The sequence below is a fragment of the Callorhinus ursinus genome, unplaced genomic scaffold (assembly GCF_003265705.2).
Source record: "Callorhinus ursinus isolate GAN/ISIS: 27379988/994484 unplaced genomic scaffold, GSC_fseal_2.0 scaffold80, whole genome shotgun sequence".
Taxonomy (NCBI): domain Eukaryota; kingdom Metazoa; phylum Chordata; class Mammalia; order Carnivora; family Otariidae; genus Callorhinus; species Callorhinus ursinus.
Window position 1 is genome coordinate 916262 of NW_027397142.1, and position 21635 is coordinate 937896.

A 21635-nucleotide genomic window follows, 5' to 3' on the forward strand; every position below is an offset into this window, starting at 1 on the left:
TAATCAACAGAGAGTTCTGGAAACACACGCCTGCAATCACCTCTGGGGCAGGTCTGGGGTAGAAGCAGAACTGGGGATGTCCAACGGAAGCCCCTAGCAACAGAAGGGGCAGCAGGGCCTGGAGAAGGGTTTGGATACCACCACCACCTCCTTGACTGGACCCACTGACCAGGGTTCGGGGAGCCTTCCCCTGCTGGAGCCACTCAGGAACTGGACACAGGCTCTGCCCTAGAGAAGCTTTGGACTCCCACGGGGGGCGAGGGGGGGAGGAACAAGGCACGGAGCTGCAGAACATGCCCATATGATGAGCTTGACAGACAGGTGTCCAGTGTGCTCAGAGAGGACAGGTCCCTTTGGGCTGAAGGCTCTGAGCTGGGGACCAGGGAGTGGGCCGGTACGATGCGACCAGCCACCCCAGTTGGTGCTGGGGGGGGGTGTGTGCCACACCACGCGGTCAGGCTTCCTTCTTTCTCACAAATAAATGGCTCTTGGGGACCGGGAGAACAATGAGTCCACAACAGAAAAATGTCAGCCCTGATTTAAAAAAAACAACCCTCCCGCATGCATCAGCCTTGGGGGAGTGGAGCCTCTGCCAAGCATGGGGCATCACTGTGGACATCTAAAGTGTCCCCAGGACACCTCAGAGAAACCTGGTTTTCCACTCCCATCATCCCCTTCCCCTCCCACGCCCACAGCAGGAGGAATGCACCTCAGCTGCTGAGCCTGCTCCCTGACCTCGCGCCGCCTCGGGCAGGAGCTCAAGGCCTGAGCCGGTTCCACGGGCAGGGGTGCAGTCAGGCCTCCCACGTGGCCAGGCGTGGTCCCGGTACAGCGCCTGCCTGCAGATATCCCCCCAAAGATGGAAGAACAGGAAGGTTCACGTCTCCGGGTTTGTTGAATTCCATCTCCATGAACTTTTCTGAAAATTGAATGAACACTAAAACTTCAACTAAAACTTTTTAAACATTTTAACAGTTTTAAAAGGAGAATGCACTGTACCCTTCCTTGCTGTCGTGGGTCAACTTGTGCCCTAACCCTAGTGCCCCAATACCTCTGAATGTGACCTTGTTTGCCAAGAGGGTCTTTACAGAGGTGATCTTACAGTGAGGGCACTAGGGTGGCCCTGGTCCAATATGACTGGTGCCCTTATAAAAAGCGGAAATTTGGACCCAGACATAGACACACAGAGAGGGAAGAGCCACAGGGAAGACAGCCGCCTAGGAACCGAAGAGAGAGGCCTGGAACAGATCCCCCAAGGGCCGTCAGGGAGCACAGCCCTGCCCACACCTGCATTTCAGACGCGCGACCCCAGAGCCGTGAGGTGATCCATTTCTGTAGCTCCAAGCCCCCCGGTGTGTGAGGCTCTGTTACAACCACCCCTGGAAACTGACACACGTGCTTTTTTTTCCCCTTCAAGTTTCAACAACTTTATTAAGACAGAATTCACAACTTAGTCACCATGAGTTCACCCATTTAAAGTGCATGATTACTTTTTAGTATATTCACAGGGCTACGCAGCCATCCCTACAATGAATTTTAGGACATTTTCATCAGCCCAGAAAGGAACCCCATGCCCGTTAGCCATCACTTCCATTCCCCTGGGAGCTCCCCAGCCCCCCTGCAACCACTGAGCTGCTTTCTGTGTCTACAGACTTGCCTGATTTGGACGTTTCCTATAAATGGAATAATTCACCATGTGGTCTTTTGTGAGTGGGTTCTTACTTTCTTAACTGGAATAAGCCTGGGTATGTAAACATGAGTCAGTACCTTACAGGGGAAACCCGCTGGCTTGAGGATCAGAGTTTGAATCGCTCTGTGCCCTTAAGTGTGTTTCTTCGCCTGTCTGACCCAGAGTCCCCCCCCCCGGTCTGCGGGGGGCTGTAGCTTTGCGGGGCCTGGGGATGTGGGCCTGCCAACACTGGTTCTATTCACTGTTAATCCCCTTCTCATGCCTTGAAGACTTGTTGCCACTTTATTAAAGTTGCCATTTACTGCAGAGATGGCATTGGGGTACTGGGCAGGTAGGGCCTCATGGGCCCTTCCACGGAATTCCCCAAACTGCTGAGCTTTCCTAGTACTCGATGAAAAAGAGTTTTATGTCAGGTGGCCCAATGCTGGGTTCTGCACACAAATCGTTACTGTTTTGATTCAATTCTTCTGGCCTCTTCCTCACTATCAGCTTCTAAATATATTCTCAGGTTTTTTTGATTTTTGTTTTAGATTTTATTTATTTATTTGAGAGAAAGCGAGCACAAGCAGGGGGAGCAGCAGTGGGGGAGGGAGAAGCAGGCTCCCCCAGAGCAGAGAGCCTGATGTGGGGCACGATCCCAGGACCCCGGGACCATGACCTGAGCTGAAGGCAGACGCTTAACCGCCTGAGCCACCCAGGGGCCCCTAAAGACATTCTCGTCTCCAGAGACGTCTCATCTGCTGCCCTGTCTCAGAAGGACCCTGACCACCATCCATACGTCCGTGACCGGCTCATCACCCACTTGCTAGTTAGCGTGTGTGTGTTGGGGGGGGCGGGGCTAAGCACAAGCTCTGTGATGGGGAACTCTTCGCTGTCTCCCCACAGCGATTTGTGAGCGCTCGCCATGTACCAGGCACGGTGGCAGTGAGCACAGGGCCCTCTGCCATGAACCGGAGGAGATGGAGTCTGGGACCATCAGACTAGCAGTTGGCCTCACCTGCCCCAGAAGCTTCACAACTCAGCCACGTCAGAGGCTGGGGAGGGAGAGGGCAATAAATGACACCCTCAGTCTGCTTCTCCAGCTTCCTCAGCCTAATCCTGGGGTCCTCCACCAGGGCTAGGCCCAGAGGCAGGCCCAAAGCCATTCCAGTGGGTGGGAGCCGGAAGGGAGGTCAAGTCAGCTCCTGGTGAAATCCTTCGTCTGATGCTCCAAACCTGGAGGGACCATCAGAAGCCCCGGGGGGCACTATTTCATCAAAACATTGATGCCCAGATCCATCTGGAGAGCTACTCCCTCAGAATTTCCAGGGCTGAGAACGGGGGTTCAGGGGGCCTAAATGCACCCTAATTAAGAACCAGCACCACATGGTAAAGGCAGGGAAAGAACACTGTGGTTCACGGCATCATTTGTCCTCAAAATCGGAGATGCTTTTGAGAAGGGTGATATGAAGTCAGGAATTGGAGCTTTCCCTTTACGAAGGCATCGGGTTTTGAATCAAAGCAAACTAAAAAGCAATCGAGTGGCCTTCGGATGCTCACGGGCAGTGCAGTCAATCGCTCTCGGTCCAGAATGTTTATAGTGACTTAGAAGGCTTCATAACTGGCTCAGGTCAAAGGTCCCAACTCGGGCTGCACGTTGCTCTGTGTCGTTCTGCCTGTCTCCTGACATCCACATTCTGAGAAGACAGAGATGTACTTGGGCTGTGCAGACTGGTCTAACACCCAGGTGTGTGCAAGGCACGGCAGACGACCCCACGAAGTCCTCGGCCGAGGCTGATAGGAGAGACAGTGGTCACTCGGGAGCTGCGGGTGGGCAGCGTTCTCTGAATTGTCATGAGACCCCAGTGGCCCGGGTGGGCCCTGCCCTCTGACAGACATCCCTGCCCCACACTCCCAGCCCTGACGTCAGGCCAGGCCACGCAGCAGGCTCTTCCCAGGAAGCATGTGTGCCGCTTCCCAAGGGGAGGTTTGGAAGCTCTCCTGTGTTCTAACACACCATCTCTCACCCCTCTGGCAGCAAGGACTTAGGGACGGCTCCTACAGCACAGGACACATTGACGGGGAGAGAAATAAACCCGTCATTGCTCGCCATGGAGACTTAGGGTCATTTGTTAGCCCAGCATCACAGAGCTGGCACTCACTGTCACTATCCCTCCTCGCATCTTTCTTGGGAGCCTCTCCCTTCCCCCTACAGAAGCTCAGCTCATAAACTTGCTGTGGCTGGAAACGTGGTTTTCTTGGTGTATCCCCCTGTGATGCTGTCTGGGCCCCTGAGACGGCCCTGAACCCAAATACAACATGCTTCAACGAATTCACTTTCTCTTACTCTCTAATTATTAATACTTTGTATGATTTGTGTCCTCTGTGATATCTTAAGACAATATTATGACAATCTTTCTGTAAATACTCATAACCCTTAAAGTAGAGCCGGACACCAAACACGTGCTCTCTCGGCTGGGTTTAATCCGACAAACACGTACTAGACGTCCACTGTGTACCAGGCACACGGGTGACCAGGGTACAAAGATGGAGGGCCAAGTCTCAGCCCCTTAAGCAAGTCCTAGTTTCAGGGGGAAAGAAGACATTCAAAGACAGGTGGTTTTGCCTAAAAGGCCAAAGCCTGTTTTCTCAGCTGTCTGTGTCTCTCTGGGGCTCTCCTCAGGCCCACCCCCCAACCAGGGATTTATTCAGCGTTACCCTTCCCTTAGGACAAACGGGTTAGGTAAAGGTCTACCCAGAACAGAGACCCTGGAGCTTCAAATCCATGCCACTGCTAGCCAGGCCTAACTTCCTGCCCCCACCCCAGGACTCCTTCACTTCCCTTTCCTGCCCACAATTGCCTCCAAACAAAAATTAGTAACCAAGCAACCAGTATATCCTCGGCCAGTACTGACAGTGACCGGCTAAGTCTTGGTTTGCCCAGGACTGATCAGATTTTAAAACAGCAAGTCCCACATTCCAAGAAATCCTCAGTCCCTGGTGAACCCGGACAGCTGGTCCACCTAAGGGACAGAGGCTGTTGCCCTGCACCCCCCTCAGACCTCCCCCTCCCCCGAGGCGGTGTGCACCTCTGCGCGTCTATCCACACCACCGGCTGGACCTCCCACACCCATGCCCGCTTCCTTTCTGTCTCTCCTGACTTCCAGCTCCATGAACTTTGCCACTTTCCAGCCCTTTGGTAAAGGAGGAAACACCCTCCCACCTTTCCCTTCCTCTCGGGGTTTGATTCATTTGGTAAAAATTAGCCCTAATCATCGAATAAGAAGAGACCCAGGGACTTCTGTTCATCAGGGAAAAGTAATCACTGTAAGCAAAAACAAAAGTAACCCAAATACCAGGGTCCTCACGTTCCTGGATATATCGAGGATGTCTAGAAGGATTTGGGATTCCTGTAACATTGCCCATTTAGCTCTTTTTCCTCCTCTGAACAAGCCCACTTTTCATAAAACGCAGTTTTAGAGATACACAAAACACCACTGCAATTCCATTTTGCCTCTTGCTTTTTAATTCCTACATCCACTGCCCCATCCACCCAGCGAGCGTGTTCCCAGCACTGCAAAGCCACGTTCCGGCGGAGACTGCAGCCACGAAAGGCCATGTTTAAGCCAAAGGCCACTTCACTGCCCATCGGCCAACAGAAACGAGGATCAGAGACAGCTTAGGATGGGAAGCCAGAATCAGAGAAACAGAGAAAGTGGGGGTGGGAGGGACACTCAAGTCAAGTCAGACATTTGGCTCCAAGTTGCCCGCGTCCCACTGGCTCTCAACCTCAGACACACATCATCTGGGCAATTAAAAACAACAACAACAACAACAACAACAGAGTTTCTAATTAAATTCACCTGGGGAGCAGGTGGGCGCTTGGGAGTTTTAAATGCCCCTCTGGTGGGCCTGAGACGCACGGTGGTAAGACCAAGGAAAATAATAACACGATGGGTTACGGGTGCCCATTTTACACACAGAGAGAGCAGACCAGTTCCTGGGTAGAAACACGGGCTTTTCCTGACACACGTCTCCATAGAGATTCCTTGAGATGGTTTTGAGTAAAACCCGGATTGCAGTAGCCTTTCCTGGTGTGGCTTCCAGCACCAGGCCCCGTACGTCACCGAGCGAACCCCCAGGGGGTCACGGGGCCCCCCTCCTGGTGCTGCTTCTCCCCAATGCAGACGCAGTGAACCCTGACTCACCCTGCTTTACCTGCCCTGCTCCTCCCGTCCAGAAGAAGGCCAGCAGAGTGATGCAGGGCAACGCAAGCCTGGGTTCTGAGCTCCTCCTAGAATGGAGGGCGAATCGCATGTGGATCGGGGGGCTCTGGGCACCCCCTACTCATTCAACAAGTAGTAAGGAGCCCCTGCCGCCCAGGGGGAGCCCCCGCCCAGAACCCTGAAATGAGTGCAATCCCTTGTCCATGGGTCTCCATGCTTGTGTGAGGAAGACCTGCAACTCCTTCCCATGGAACCTTGAGGCAGGTCCGAAGGGTCAGGGTGGCTGTGAAGGGGTCCTGAGAGGAGGATATTGGGATGGACATCAAATGCCAGCTGCACAAGTGGGGGTGGGGCTGTCCTTGAGAGCAGGGCCGACATCTGATTCGTCGGGCCTCGTACAGGGCCTGATGAACAGATGTGCTTGGCAAGTATTTGTTGAGAGAGAGAATGAATAATGCCCGAAAAAACAAATGACAAAAATGCTCATCTCACTAAGATGACAGTGATAGAAAGTCTGGAAAAGCAAAAGTGAGAGGAAAAAAGGAATTTCTGCAGATTTTGGAAATGTTCCTCATCCCTTTCAGGGCCTTTGGCCTCACGGAGATCCCGACTGGCAGGACACCACCAATACGTGCGCCCACAGGGGGTGCCCTACGCGCTCGGACAGATTGGGCGCATTCTTGGGCAGGACAGCAGAAGCACAGGCAACAAAAGACAAAAAAGAGATAAACTGGGCTTCTTCAAAACTGAAGACTGGCATGCTTCAACAGACACCAAAAAACAGACAGGGGTTGAAAAGACAACCCCCAGAATGGATGAAAACGTTTCCCAACCATGTATTTGATAAGGGATTTGCATCCAGAGTATCTCAAGAATTCTCAACCTCAACACTGAAAAGACAACCCGATTTCAAAACTTGCACAGGGTATGAACGGACATTTCTCCAAGGAAGCCCAGGGAAAGATGCTCGACCCCATCAGGCACTAGGGAAACGCAGATCGAAGGCACGAGGCACCCCACTTCCCACCCGCGAGGATGCGCATAAGCCTGGAGCTGAGTCCGCCACCGCGGGAATGTCAGCCAGCAAACCCATCTGGAAAACCTTCTGGCGCTTCCTCAAAAGCGAAGCACAGAGTGACTCCACCAGCCAGCGACCATTCTGCTCCTGGGTATAAGCCCGAGAAATGAGAACACATGTCCACCCAGACACGTGCACATGAATGTTCGCAGCAACGTTGTTCCTCATTGCCAAAAGGCGGGAAACCACCCCTTGATGTCCTTTAACTGATGAACAAAGTGAGGTCTATTCACACCATGGAATACTGTGAAGCCACAAAGAAGGAGTGACGTGCTGATAGATCTACAACATGGGTGAAGCTTGAAAACATAAGGTAACTGAAAGAAGCCAGGGGCAAAGACCACATTATAGGATCCCATTTATACGAAAGCCCAGAGCAGGGAAATCTATAGAAGCAGAGAGTCATGTCGTGGTTGCCTGGGCAGGTGGGAGGCGGGGGTGAAGGAACCCGTTGGTGATAGCCTCAGCATCAGGGGGTTCCCTCGGAGGGGATGAAAATATTCTAGAGTTGACTGTGGTGATGGTTGCACAGATCTGCGAATATCCTAAAAACCACCGAATCGGACCTTTTACACGGTTAAATTGCGGCTCTGTCAATTGTATTCAATAAGGCTGTTTGAAAATAATAGGTCAAACAACAGCATAGCAACAACACTGAGACCCATTTGTCACCGATCTGAGCGGCAAAAATGATGAAGTAGTAGGACTACACATTGTCAGCCAGCCTGTGGGAAAAGAGGCCGTAGCTGTGTTCACACATGGCTATTGGAAATGCAAATGGATACGACCCTCCCCGAGGGAAATCTGGTGACAGCTAATGGAAGCGCATGAGCGTGCATGGGGGCACGTGAGCACACCAGACCCTGGCTGCATCCACGTCTGCTTCTGGGCCACGGTACGTGCCCAGGCACTGTGCTCACCGGCACACGCAGTGCTGTCTGCATAGGCCAGCCTACACACCGCCCGGTGGGCTTGGCTCTGTGTCCTCGGGACACCCGCAACTGGCAGGCACATTACCAGCTCAGCTGAGGTCACTGATACCAGTCAAGGAGACAGTGAGTGACCAGATCGACCACGGCCCTAGTTATGCAGAAAGCAAGGGAAAAACAGGAAACCAAGACAAGCCTGCAGGAGGAAGGGCTTGGGATGGTGTTTGGGAAGATGGGCTGTGATTATGGGAAAGGCCATGAGCAGCTCTGCCCTTCCCTAAGGTCAGAGACCGTGTCTTCTCCTTACTTCACCATGTGGATTCTTTCAGGAGAGGTTTCCAGCAGAGGGAACAGCAAGTGCCAAGGCCTGGAGGCATGAGGAGGCAGGCCTGTCCGCGGCATAGCAGGGGCCCGTGTGACTAAGGTAACTGACAGGCTCAGAAAGATGGTGAAACCATCTTTCAGATTCATCTTTCAGATGAATACTCATCCGAACACAACAGGGAGCCGCTGGAAGGTTCTATCGGGGAAGACATGACCTGACATATTGTAACACGATCACTCCGGCCCCCTGCTGAGAGCAGACGGATGGGGGCAAAGATGGGGACCGCAGTCAATTCCAGGTGGGAGCCAACCCACAGGGGATGGGGAGGGAGAGGAAAAGTGGGCAGGAGGACCTAATCGTGGAAGAAAGCCGGGAGGGAACCAACGGGGTCCTGGGACGGTGGCCCCAACAAGGTGACATCCTTGAGTCATCTGCTCCCGGCCACAGTCCCAAAGGTGAGTGCACGTCACAAGAGAAGCAGAAAATGGTTCATAATCATACAGAAAGAGTCCATATAGAATTGAGGCACACAGAAATAGTTAAAATAAATATTTTTTAAAGGTTGGAAGCCGTCCTAAGGGGGCAATCATGAAGCTGAGGGGGGTAAGAGAGGACTCAGAAGGTTCTAGGCTGGGCGCTGCTCTTACCCACCTTGCTGGCAGTCAGCTTTGGAGCGTTAACACCTTTATTGCTTCCCTTTAAGGTGCTAATGATCTACGAAGCCCTATTTCTAGAGACCTTGCCCTGGCCCTTCGCTCCTCCTTCTGCAGAAGGCCCCTCTGAAGGGTTAGGGCTCGGGACCATGGTGTCCCACCACCTGCCACCAAACCAACCAGGCGCGTGGGGTGCTAACGGCAGGTGCCCCTGGCAAAGCGGAACGGAGGAGAGACCTCGGTGAGGGCAGGGCTAGCGTGGGAGTTAGGAACAGAGTCTCTGTGAAGGCTTGGGGCTCCGGGGGTGAGCACGGGCCAAGGCAGGAGGGCTTAAGGAGCAGGAAATCCTACAACCTGAAATCCACCTTTCTGCCCCTTCCAGGTGGCTCCTCCGTTTCTAGAAGCAGCAATGGTGACGTACTAGACTAGAAGACTGGAGACCAACTCCTAGCTCTAGGGTGCGCTGGGCTGGGGTCAGCAGGGGCCGGGGTGTGGCACAATTGTGTGGCTCTGTTTCGTGGACTGCAGAGGGCCTGGTGTCCCCTGGTCCCGGGCAACACCGCAGCTCCACCAGGCGTGGCCCGGCTGGCCTCTGTCTGTCCCCCCGACGCACTCAGCCTGGGCAGCCTCAGGCTGTCACCTTGGTGTCGGGCAAGCATGTTTCCTGGACGTGTCCCGCTTGACTTAATTGGAGGCAAGGTCAACATGAAAAAGAGCGGGTTCCTCCAGTGCCAAGTCCGTAGATTTGCAGCTGCCAGATACATGAATCAGGCCATTTCCTAATCGTCTGGGAGTGGAACACGATGTGCTTACACGTCCCCACCTCTGGCCACCCAGCGCTCACCAGACCAAAATCTACATTAGAAAACAGCTTTTTCAAGAATCAAAAAGGTAGTAATTTTCTCAGTCATAAGCCAATTACAGAGACTGACCAGAAAAAAGGAAGGAAGGGAGGAAGGAAAGGAAGGAAGGAAGGAAGGGAGGGAGGGAGGGAGGGAGGGAGGAAGGGAGGGAGGAAGGAAAGAGGGAAGAAGGGAGGAATAAAGAAGGAAGAAATCAATGATGATTGATGGACAGGCAGAGCAGCTTGGCAAAGCCATCGGATTGGGATTCACACCCGGGTTTGCAGCTAAGGAGCTGTCTGCAGTGCTGTGCACACATTCCCTGCCCCAGCTTTTGGGCCTCAGTTTCGACCTAGAAAATCATGGTCCATGAACCTGTTACTTTTTTTTTTTTTTTTACGTGAATCTGTTACTTCCGTTCTTTCTCACTCAGCAAAGTCATATTCGGTGCTGATGATGTGTAAGAACAGTAGTGTTTACAATTCCAAAAGCTTTGGGCACACCTTGCTCACGTCTGATATTTTGACACTGCTTTGTGGTTTGCCACGTGCTTCACCTGCACCATTTATTCCTTCAATGAGGGAATAAGGGTGTGAAAGAAAGGCTGCCTGGGGCTTTGGTGACCACTCAGGGAGGAAGGCGATGGAAGAGCTGGTCCCAGCTGGATCGGCTGGATCAGCGCTCCTGGCTGGAGCTCTGTCCAGACCCGATGTGCCGAGTCCCAAGCTGTCTGTCACACCTGGATGTCACTGGGCAAGGGGAGTGGCTCACACCCCAGGGCGATCTCTGCACAGAGCCCGTGACACCGTGCGGGCCAGGAAGCCGCCACAGCGCGGGCTGAGTGCACTCTCTGGAGCTCTGCACACGCCCAAGGATTCCTGGAAAATGGGACGGGGAGAGTGGCTCAAGAGGGAGACTTGACATTCCCCCCAATGAGGTGTGTGGAGGCCAAGTGCCTACCCTCTCTGAGCTTCAGGGTCCTCAGCTCTCAAACGTGAATACAAAGTGCGTTAAAGAATGTAAAGTGAGCACAGGACTCGGAGATTTCGGGTCAGAGCTGTGAGTGTGGCTCCTAACCCCAGAGGGTGGGATGTGGGACCAGGGCTGTGGCCCAGTGCAGCGATGGGGGTGGGGAGGGAAGGGGAAGTCCAGCCCACACGGACTATTAACACGTTCCTAAAGCTCACTTATCAGCACTCTCCATACAAATTTCTTTTTTTTTTTTAAGATTTTATTTATTTATTTGACAGAGAGAGACACAGCGAGAGAGGGAACACAAGCAGGGGGAGTGGGAGAGGGAGAAGCAGGCTTCCCGCTGAGCAGGGAGCCCGATGTGGGGCTCGATCCCAGGACCCTGGGACCATGACCTGAGCCGAAGGCAGACGCTTAACGACTGAGCCACCCAGGCGCCCATACAAATTTCCTTCTTAAGCAAGTCCTCGGTCTTAGAATTCAGGTGCAGGTGCATCTCAGGAACAGAGAACAGGTCAGCTGTGGGATGCCCTTCCATGTCCAATTCTGGACAGTGCCCACATGCACATACAAGCAGACACTTCCACGTTCGTGCAAACACACCGGCGTCGACACCTACATATGTGCATGTGAATTTACATATGCGGTGCTCTGGTGCACCGAGATCTTTTGACACAGGTCCACGCACACACAGGTGTAGCACCCATGGTCAACAGGTGGGCCACACATCTAGAATCTAGAAGAAACCATAAAGCTGACATCCGAAAGCAAACAGAACCCCGCAGCAGGGCTGTATTTCATTTTGTTAAGTTCTGAGGCTTGTATGCACCAGACACCATATCCCAGACCTCGGGCCTGCCGTTCGTAAGGACTGCAGCGGGGAAAAGTCATCCAAGTCAGGCTGAACTATGACACGGCTATGGCTGTTGCTAGGGTTTCAAATGTGCTGCCCTGTTGTTGTTTTCCCAAAAGTTTAATAAATTATGTCACCAAAACAATAATTTCTGGAGCAAAGTTGAAGTGCTATCTCGCTGGTGTGCTTCCAAAGAGAATGAATGGATTTGTCTTTCTCCTTCCAGGATCTGGGATCACACAGCCTGTCTCTATCGACGGGGGGGTGAGGCCTCCCAAGGAAGTTTAGCCTGGAGCGTGAGACCACTTATTACCAAACAAATTAACAAGATAAATTTGTGGAATCAGCAGACTCAAGGTCAGGAAGACTTGGACCCCATTCAAACATCTGGACCAGAGCTGATGCTCTCTTTGATTAAGAGCAGATGGAAATCCACCCTCTTCACATCTCCCATCAGCTGAAGGGCCATGACCTCAGGCGCCGACGCCCTCAGCCTTGGGCCAGGGAGCCTGAGAAGAAGACACAAGACTCAGGCCTCAGGAGGCTCCAAGGGGCCATGGAGAGCAGCCCACGAAGGGGGCAGCAGTGGGCCTCAAGGGCACGCCTATCTGTGGCCTAGGCTCCACGTCTGGCCGTGGACAGACCGGCTGAGAAGCTTTCAACATTTCAGATTCCAAGGCCTCGTCCTGAACCTCGACTCTTGGTCACGGTTGGGAGGGTGGGGGTGCAGGTAGAAGGGAGGTCAGGGAGGAAGCACAGAAATCAATCCTTCCATTCCCCAGGCCTTTCCTACCAGTCCTACCCCATGTGGGATGGGGAAGCATAGGGGTGTGGTGGGGCTGTGGGAAGTTAAGTCAGCTCCCCTCAGAGGCCAGCACTCAGGTCTGCCATCTGCCGGTGACCTCTGGGCCTCAGCTTACTCTTCTGTAAAACGGGGAGATGCTACTAGGCTGTCTCTCATCTCGGACACCAGTCCAGCTCTCAGCTCCTGTGGCTCTGTGAGGTCAGTGGGCTTCCTGGAGGAGAGGGGAAGAGGTCTGCCATTTAACGGGGGGCAGGACTGGACTGGGCAAGAAGACCCTCCCAACGACACGTGGGTACCTACCCAAGCAGTGTTTTTCGAACACTGGCCCCTCTAGTAGATCATGAAATTGTCCGAAGTGGGCCATCCCCACCAATTTTTAAAAAATGAAATGCAATCGAATAGAGACTGTCGCGGTGGTGGGCACGAAGTAAGCACGATGGAAGCATAAGGCATTCTTCTCTCTCTACCGCAGGCCGCGGCCCGAACAAATCCCCGGCATGAAGTCCCTGGGAGCCAGCACAGCTGCTGAAGTACACTTCCACGGGCTGTCGCTGACTGTGTCTGTCCCGCACCAGAACGCGAGCCCCGTGCGGGAGGGATTTCCGACAGTTTTACTCACCGATAGCCCCGGCATCTCAAACAGTGCCTGGCACCAGCTAACTGCTGAGAAGTACGTTTGGACAAATGCATCCGTATCGTTTCATGAAGAGGCAAGTTCGCTTACCAGGAGGTGAGAGAGAAATGAAAGGAGAGGTGATGTGGGACGTCTTTAGGCGTCTGCCCGCCTCCACCCTCCTCACCAGCAGAGGAGGAGGCCAGGTTAACCGGGCACCAAGAGTTGGAGGCCAGGGAGGGTATTTGCCAAAACGGTGTGGCGGGGGAAAAGGACGCACCTAGGAGGTCAGAGTCCTTCCCGCTCCCCAGTGGCCGGACCCCCAAGCTCATCCGCTCCACTGCTCTCCGGTGGGAGTCTGCTGCTCGGGGTCCCCCTGCCTTCCTTCTGGGGCCAGGTTCTCCCACGAGCCAGAGGCCTGGCCAGCAGAGCAAAGGTGGGAGGTCATCCCAGCAGAGGGCAAGGAGGGGGTCTCTGGAGAGAGGCCGGCCAGCCGAGGGCAGGGAGCCGAGAAGCCCCAGTGGGGCTTTCAGGCGGTTCCCTGACGGATTCAGCTTACCCTAACGCTTCCGTGTTTGTTGTCACGGTTTATCGTGAGCCACACTGGCTTGCCATTTCTGCTAGTCCTGGGATGTTTCTTTTCAGAATAGGTTTAAGAGAGGCACCTGGGTGGCTCAGTTGGTTAAGTGTCTGACTCTTGGTTTTGGCTCAGGTCATGATGTCAGGGTCGTGAGATCAGGCCCTGCACTCAGTGGGGAGTCTGTTCCAGATTCTTTCTCTCCCTCCCTCTCTGCGCCTCCCGCTCATGCCGTCTCTCTAATAAATAAACAAACCTTTAAAAAAAAGATTTAAGTTAAAAAATAGTACTTAGATAGGATACAAATGTGTAGGTTCAGTGAATCACTGCAGTTTGGGACCAAACCCATCCCACGATGCTGCCTCTGTTCGGGGTCAGTAACTTAGGACACCAGAGGGAGACGGCATTTCAGCCCAGGCATGGGCGTGTGTGTGTGTGCGCGCGCACACATACAGCTGTGTATACTCGTGTGTGTGCACACATACTGCTGTGTCTACTCGTGTGTGTGCACACATACAGCTGTGTCTACTCGTGTGTGCGCGCGCACACATACAGCTGTGTCTACTCGTGTGTATGTGCGCACACACAGCTGTGTCTACTCGTGTGCGTGCGCGCGCACACACAGCTGTGTCTACTCGTGTGCGTGCGCGCGCACACACAGCTGTGTCTACTCGTGTGTGTGCGCACACACAGCTGTGTCTACTCGTGTGTGCGCGCGCGCACATACAGCTGTGTCTACTCGTGTGTGCGCGCACACATACAGCTGTGTCTACTCGTGTGCGTGCGCGCGCACATACAGCTGTGTCTACTCGTGTGTGTGTGCGCACATACAGCTGGGTCTACTCGTGTGTGTGCGCACATACTGCTGTGTCTACTCGTGTGTGCGCACACACATACAGCTGTGTCTACTCGTGTGTGCGTGCACACATACAGCTGTGTCTACTCGTGTGTGCGCGCACACATACAGCTGTGTCTACTCGTGTGCGTGCGCGCGCACATACAGCTGTGTCTACTCGTGTGCGTGCGCGCGCACATACAGCTGTGTCTACTCGTGTGTATGTGCGCACACATACAGCTGTGTCTACTCGTGTGCGTGCGCGCGCACATACTGCTGTGTCTACTCGTGTGCGTGCGCACACATACAGCTGTGTCTACTCGTGTGTATGTGCGCACACATACAGCTGTGTCTACTCGTGTGCGTGCGCGCGCACATACAGCTGTGTCTACTCGTGTGCGTGCGCGCACACATACAGCTGTGTCTACTCGTGTGCGTGTGCGCACACATACACCTGTGTCTACTCGTGTGCGTGCGCGCGCGCACATACAGCTGTGCCTACTCGTGTGTGCACGCGCGCACATACAGCTGTGCCTACTCGTGTGTGCGCGCGCGCACATACAGCTGTGTCTACTCGTGTGTATGTGCACACATACTGCTGTGTCTACTCGTGTGTATGTGCGCACACATACAGCTGTGTCTACTCGTGTGTGCGCGCACACATACAGCTGTGTCTACTCGTGTGTGTGCGCGCACACATACAGCTGTGTCTACTCGTGTGTGCGTGCACACATACAGCTGTGTCTACTCGTGTGTGTGCGCGCACACATACAGCTGTGTCTACTCGTGTGTGCGCGCACACACAGCTGTGTCAACTCGTGTGCGCGCGTGCGCACACATACAGCTGTGTCTACTCGTGTGCGCGCGTGCGCACACATACAGCTGTGTCTACTCGTGTGTGCGCACACATATGCGTGTGTGTGGAGCTGGGAGCATTCTTCCAATTATCTTTGTAAAATGAATCTTACTCTTACAATCACCACAGGTTTCAGGAAACAGTATGTTCTAATGCATTTTCCATATTTGCACTTTTCCAAAGTTTGGTCTGAGGATGTTTCCACGACTGTTCTGTGAAACGTGGTCAGAGATGAGGAGGGTCCACCAGAGCCCACAGTTGGGAATGGGATCCAGTTGTTTTACTGACACAAATGTGAGTCCCTACCTGCTTATTAGATTGTTCTCTTGCAAAATCACTAAGGCTCTGATAACAAAAGTGGGCATGGGGGTAAAATGTTGGGGAGAGGTTTCCATGTGCAAAGCCTGGGTCTGCAGGGGGCTGTCTATGAGGGAAGAACGGGTGAGTTGGTTATGGAACCTCCCAGGGAAACCGCCAGGACTTTGCAGGAAGACTGTGTACCTTGCTGGGGCCTCTGGCTACCTGGGTGTCGCGCTGGGCACACGTCACTAGTTGCGCTGTGTGGCCAAGCTGGGGCTGGCAGAAATATCCCTCCTGGGCAAAGCAAGGAAGGGGAGTCCCTGGGTTGCTGGTAATTTCCCCCAGCCAAGGGTCAGCTGTGGTTAACCAGTAGGGGTGGGGGTGGGGGGGCTTCCAGGGTGCAGACGTGAGTTAGGTAAGCTGGTCTTAGGTGACTTTCCCTCCATTGTCAGCTCTGTTCCTTTTTTCAAGCCATATGGTCATGGGACGGTAGACCCTAGCACTTCCCACCTGGCCGCTGTCCAGGATCTAGTCTTTCTTAGGCCCTCGAAGCCTGAGACCCCAGTGGAGCACTCTGCTCAGGCTGCACCCCCTAGATTCGTACCTTCCCATCTCCATCCCTCTGTCATCCTCTGAAGATGCAGATCTTCCAAAGTGACAATGAGCTAATCTGCTAACCTGAATGGCAAAGAGCTGACAATGCGCCCCATGAGGGCTGGCCTGGCCACCTCCCTACCTCCAGCAGATCCTCCTCCTCCTGCCCTGCATGGGAAATCTTTCCAAGCGGCTTTCCTTCCAGACACAAGGTTTCCTTCCTCGAGGGTTCCAGGTCAAAAGAAAAGGCAGTACAACCCTCTGACGTCGCACCAGCGGGATCCCACTGGGGCAGGTGACATGCAGGCCATTCACATGCCCCACAAATCTGACTGTTCTTCTCAGCCAGCTGTTAACCATTTACCAGCAGCCCACTGGCCCTTAGACCATGCTGCGAAGGTGCACCCTACCCTCCTCCCCCATCCCGGGCTGCAGAGCCAAACTGCAAAGGCCAGGCTTCACAACACAACTTATGTGCACTGACCAGACAGAACCCTGGACAAACACCTTGCATGTTTTGATCATCGCGAAATGAGAAAACAAAACTAAGGATCATAAATAACGTTAAGCTCACATTCACCTTGCACACATCATGTCGTGTCTCCTCCACACCCCATCACCTGTGAGGGAGGGGCGGGGGCTGGTGGGGCCACACAGAACCGGCCCAGGCAGGCCCGGGGCCAGGCTGCCTGCTCCCACGGTGCTCTTCCCAACAGCGTCTGCTCCTGAATAAAAACTAATTACTGTTTAGGAAGTTGTTTGTGATCCCTGATGGAAACGGGGGAGGTTAGGCGCGCCGAGGGAGAGACGCAAGCACGGGCACACTCCGCCGCCTTGGCACGCTCTCAGGCCTTGAGAGGCGAGTTGCTTAGGGAAAGGATTTCCCGACGAAGCGTCTTTGGAGAAAGTTCTGGTGGTCAGAGCGCTCTCCCACCCTCGAGGCTCAGGCAGGGCTGGAACAAACCGGTTCCTTGAACTCACCTGCTGGAGTCTGAGGGATCTCCAGATACCAGAGGATGGGTGGGGAAGCTCAGGGTCAAGGCACTGCCTGCCTCAGTTTCTCCGTGTCTCTGTTCGCCTCTGTCGAGAGGGTCAGGAGAGCCAAAGACAGAGGGTGAAGAGAAACACAAACTGCTGTACCCTCATCCTGGGGCGGCCACAGCACAGCACCACACTCGGGGGGGTGGGGGTGGGGGCTCCAAACCACAGACATGTACTCTCTCCCAGTCCCGGAGGCTGAGAGGCCCAAATCAGGTGTCCGCAGAGCTCCTCTGAGACCTGGAGGGGACAACTGTCCCTTGCCTCTTGCAGCCTCTGGTGGTGGCCGGCACTCAGTCTCTGCCTCCTCCTCTGTGGCGGTGCTCCCTCTTCTCGAAAGGACACTGGGTGAGGGGCCCACCTTGTCATCACAACCCACTCCATCTGCAATGCCTAGTTCCAAATAAGGCCACATTCTGAGGTACTTCCCCATATCTTTTCGGGGACACGATTCAGCCCACAGAACCTGCTATTGCTGGGTGTGGCCAGTCTGGGGAATCTCACCATAGTCACACCCCAGTGGTCCGCCGTTTTCCAGAGGACAGCGTAGCTATCCCGCACCGCGGGGCTGAGGGTGCCCAGCACAGGGGCCCTGGGCTCCGGAGGGCAGTGCACGGGCCCTGGGTAAGCAGCACCCGTGAGGCTGAGACCCTTGGCACCGCAGACCCAGGGGACCTGGACACAGGCAGCTCAGGGACTGCAGAACGAGGCGGGAGGATGCCACAGAAACATGCCACTGTTGTCCCTACTTTGAACTTTGAACTTTGCACTTTGAACAACTACCCTGGGACACTGGGGGTAAACCAGGCATGTCCAGGACAAACCAGGGACAGTCCCCTTACCTAGAGAGTTTCTTGAGTGTTTAACTCAAAGTTAAACACTGAAGAAAGGTACTCTGTCGGAAGATTTCTCCTGGAAGAAGAGATTCAGTCTGCCGGTTTATTTAAATTGCAAAGTAACTGACTAAAGAACATGGTATCACTTCAACTTAGGGAAGAAACGAACATCAGGCGCAAGGTGACTCGTCCTATGCTCTGCCTCAGAATAACCTGACGTGGTGGCTATTCCCTCTCCTTCGGAGTCTTGTGGGAAACTGAGGCTCAGAGAAGCAATCGTCCTCTTGGGATAAACCAGCCCAACCTCACAGCCAGTGGAAGCATCCCGAGCCTGGACTTGAACTCAGGTGCTCGGATTCCAAAACTCTTAAGGTTTCCAAGCTCCTTCGCACTCACCCCACCTCCACAGTCTTGTGTCCAGGAAGAATGCCCATCCCCAAACCCCTGCCTGCCCACTTCACCACATCACCTGCCAGGGAAGCACAGGAGGACCCTGGGTGCCGAGGAGAAAAGGAACATGCCCCTGATCGCTTCTCACAGAGGCTGACAATAATCTGATTGGAAGCCAAGTTTGACAACAGCGCATCAGAATTCCCCGGTGAGCCAGCTTCTCAGCCTCCAAGGCCACTGACCCCCACTTGTGCGGAAGGCTTTCTCTTCTCTCTGCCCGAATGCCTTACTCCGAGAAACGAATGACTTACACTCTTCCTCCTAAGACAACCATCATCTAGCAGATTTTTAATGGCCTAGGCGGGAACCATCACAAAATAAACACACACTGAGCAAAGGGGGAAAAAAAAGAAAAACCAACTCAAAAGCAAAGGCCGGAGTTCAGCCTGGTTATGACAATCAATTGTGAAAGGCCAAACCCACAACTTTCCGGAGCGGGAGTGCGTCTTCCTGCTGACATAATGTGCTTGGGCACTTGGCTGAGAACAAGTTTTCCCCGTTTGAGGCTGGCAAGTTTGGGGCCTCTGCAAACAAGTCGCTTCTGTTTTCACCAAACCTGGCTTCCCCTTTTCTGGAAACTGCTCCCCCACTCAATGTCAGGGGGGCCGCCTCCGTCACTGGCCAGGCTCTGGGACGCACATCATAAACAGTTCAGTTGTGGGCGAGTTGTTTTTTTCTGATGTTGATGTTTCTCTCTAAAGTCGGCTACAAGTGGAAATTTCCGTATTCCCCTGTTCAGCAGAAATTACAGGCTTTGGTTTCATCATCACTGTCAAACCATTAACCATTAACCCCTGACACCCGAAAGGAAACAGCCTGGGGCACATTCCTGGGGCTCCTGGCTGCTGACGAAGCTGGGAGGTCTCAGGTATAAGGATTACCAGGCCGGGTGCTTCTGGAAAGAAGCAGTGAAGCCTCACTTTTCATATATCCTTCTCCAAACCTCACGTCCAAATGTCTTACTCGGTATTATTACCTTCTGCAAACTGAGCGCATCTTCAATCCTATCACCTCTGAGACCCACTCGCTCCTCAGATTCCTTGGCTTCCCCAGGGGTGTAGACATGAAGGGGCACTGGGGCCATGCCCTACGTTGGCCCAGGACGGGGGCTGACCTCCACTCCCCTCAGCGGGAGCCCAGGGACAGCAGACACAGCACAGAGAAGCCTTCCTGTGAGCCCCACGTGGGGCGAGACCAAAATGGGAAGTCAGGCCTTGTCCGCCTCCTGCACCCCTCCCTTCCCCTGGTTCTAGAATACCCACCTCAATGCAAACGGTCAATAAATACTGATAATGAGTGGATGGATACCTCAGAACCCTGACACCTGCACAAAGCCTACAGACTGGTAAGTGCCTAAAAAGACACTGGTGGGAGACTGGCCCCCGGGGATGGGAGCGGCTGCAGCCTCAGGAGAGTAACCCCCCGAGGGCAGGAGCCTGGCTGCCCTGCACGTCTGCCATCCCCACCGCCGAGCCCAGGGCCAGTCCAGGGCACGCAGGAAGCACTCCATCACTTATCGCGATGCATTAGGGTCATGGGGGTCAGCTTGTGAGAAGAAGGGCTCTGCCCCAGGAGGGCAGATTCCACCCCCAGCCCCACCTGGGGCCCCCACAGGAATGCCATCACCTTGAGCACCCCTGCCCCACAGAAATATGGGAAAGAAGTGGCTCAGATTTTGACCCCCCCTTCCTGGAAAGCCAGGGCCCCGGCTCTTCCTCTTCTCCACCTCATGTGGCCCCGACTCAGCATCCACCAGCAGGAGGAGGGACACCGGCCCTCGGTGGGCACCCCAGGAAGGCACGGGCTATCTGGACCATTTGTTCCAGTTCTGGACTAAATTTAATTTCACCCTGAGCATTCCGGGTGTACACTGCATCCTCCGGAATCGGGCCTAGGTAGTGTTTCGGGAATCCCTCGCAGAGCTGGCCTCCGGGAGACATGACATGACAACTTTTTAAAAGATAGGTGACAACTGTGACAAGGCTGAAGGGGCTGGCAGCGTGTGGCTCCCCATTCACAGGCCCGCATCTGAGGGGGGGTGGGACCCGCAGGGCCGCAGCCCAGCCTCGCAGCAGGAGCCGGAAAAAGGAAGAGAAACACTCAGTTTCAGCCGGGGGGGGGGGGGGGGGACCAGAATGCCAGGGTTGGCAATGAAATAATTTGCAGTTTTGAGCCCTAGCTGTTTAAAAATGATTCTTAGATACTTATTTGTATGTCAATTTCAACAATTTTATATGGTGGATAGACCAGATATTAGGTTGAACTCTAAGATTACCATTCTTGAGGTTAAAAACATGGTCAAATATGGGTTATTTCATTTGGTTGAACCTCATATGATCAACTGCTTTTCACTGCCGAGGACACGGGGCACGAAGATGACAAGGGATGGATGGGACTCAAACCAAGACTTCCCCTCCCAATCCAGGCTCTTCCTGAGAACCCACCACATGGCTTCCGGCCCCTAAACCATGACAGAATCCAGACCCCCTCAAGTCACACACACGGAAACTGTGGCCTCAAGGCCAGGCCCAGCCACCTGCCCAAGGACACTCCGCTAATCAGCCACAAAACCAAAGCCAAAATCCACTTCTTTTACCCCAGCTCCCTTCTCCTTGTACAACATCACCATGCTGTGCCCAACTCAGATCATAAAGTCCTCCTGTCCCTCTGGCTACTGTCATTTATTCCTCTAAAGATCATATTTAAAATGAACCTCCAGGGGCCTGGGTGGCTCAGTCGGCGAAGCATCTGCCTTCGGCTCAGGTCATGGTCCCGGGGTCCTGGGATCGAGCCCCGCATCGGGCTCCCTGCTCGGCGGGGGGCCTGCTTCTCCTTCTCCCCCCCTCCCCCCCCCCCCCCCAGCTCGTGCATGCTCTCTCACCCTCTGTCTCTCAAATAAATAAAATCTTTAAAAATAAAATGAACTGAACCTCCAAGCAGTTTGATTCCACTTACAAACTCCAGAAAACTGAACACGGGCTAGTCTCTGTCTCCTGGTCTGTGTCCATATGTCTGTATCTACATGACTCTCTCAATCTCCTTCTCTACATACAACACACACACGTGCACACACGTGCACACACGTGCGCACATGTGACCCTCTAGTGCTTAGGAAGTGCATGCGCCCGTGTCGCCGGCTGTGAGGCTGAGGGCGGCATGGTCCTCCACTTTCTCCAGGGCCGTG

General features: G+C 53.9%; 1 protein-coding gene and 2 long non-coding RNA genes across 5 annotated transcripts in view; 2 read left to right on the forward strand and 1 right to left on the reverse strand.

Annotated features, from left to right (window-relative positions):
• The window catches only part of PRKAG2 (protein kinase AMP-activated non-catalytic subunit gamma 2), a 255248-nt gene that overhangs the window by 215148 nt on the left and 18465 nt on the right, over nt 1-21635 (reverse strand). The window lies entirely within an intron of this gene.
• On the forward strand, nt 7255-12959 carry LOC141371598 (uncharacterized). Its single transcript, XR_012376678.1, has 4 exons — nt 7255-7286; nt 8232-8326; nt 9263-9338; nt 12825-12959. It is a non-coding gene; the product is annotated as an uncharacterized lncRNA (long non-coding RNA).
• On the forward strand, nt 12953-16299 carry LOC141371599 (uncharacterized). The gene is made up of 3 exons (XR_012376679.1): nt 12953-13082; nt 15417-15527; nt 16172-16299. It is a non-coding gene; the product is annotated as an uncharacterized lncRNA (long non-coding RNA).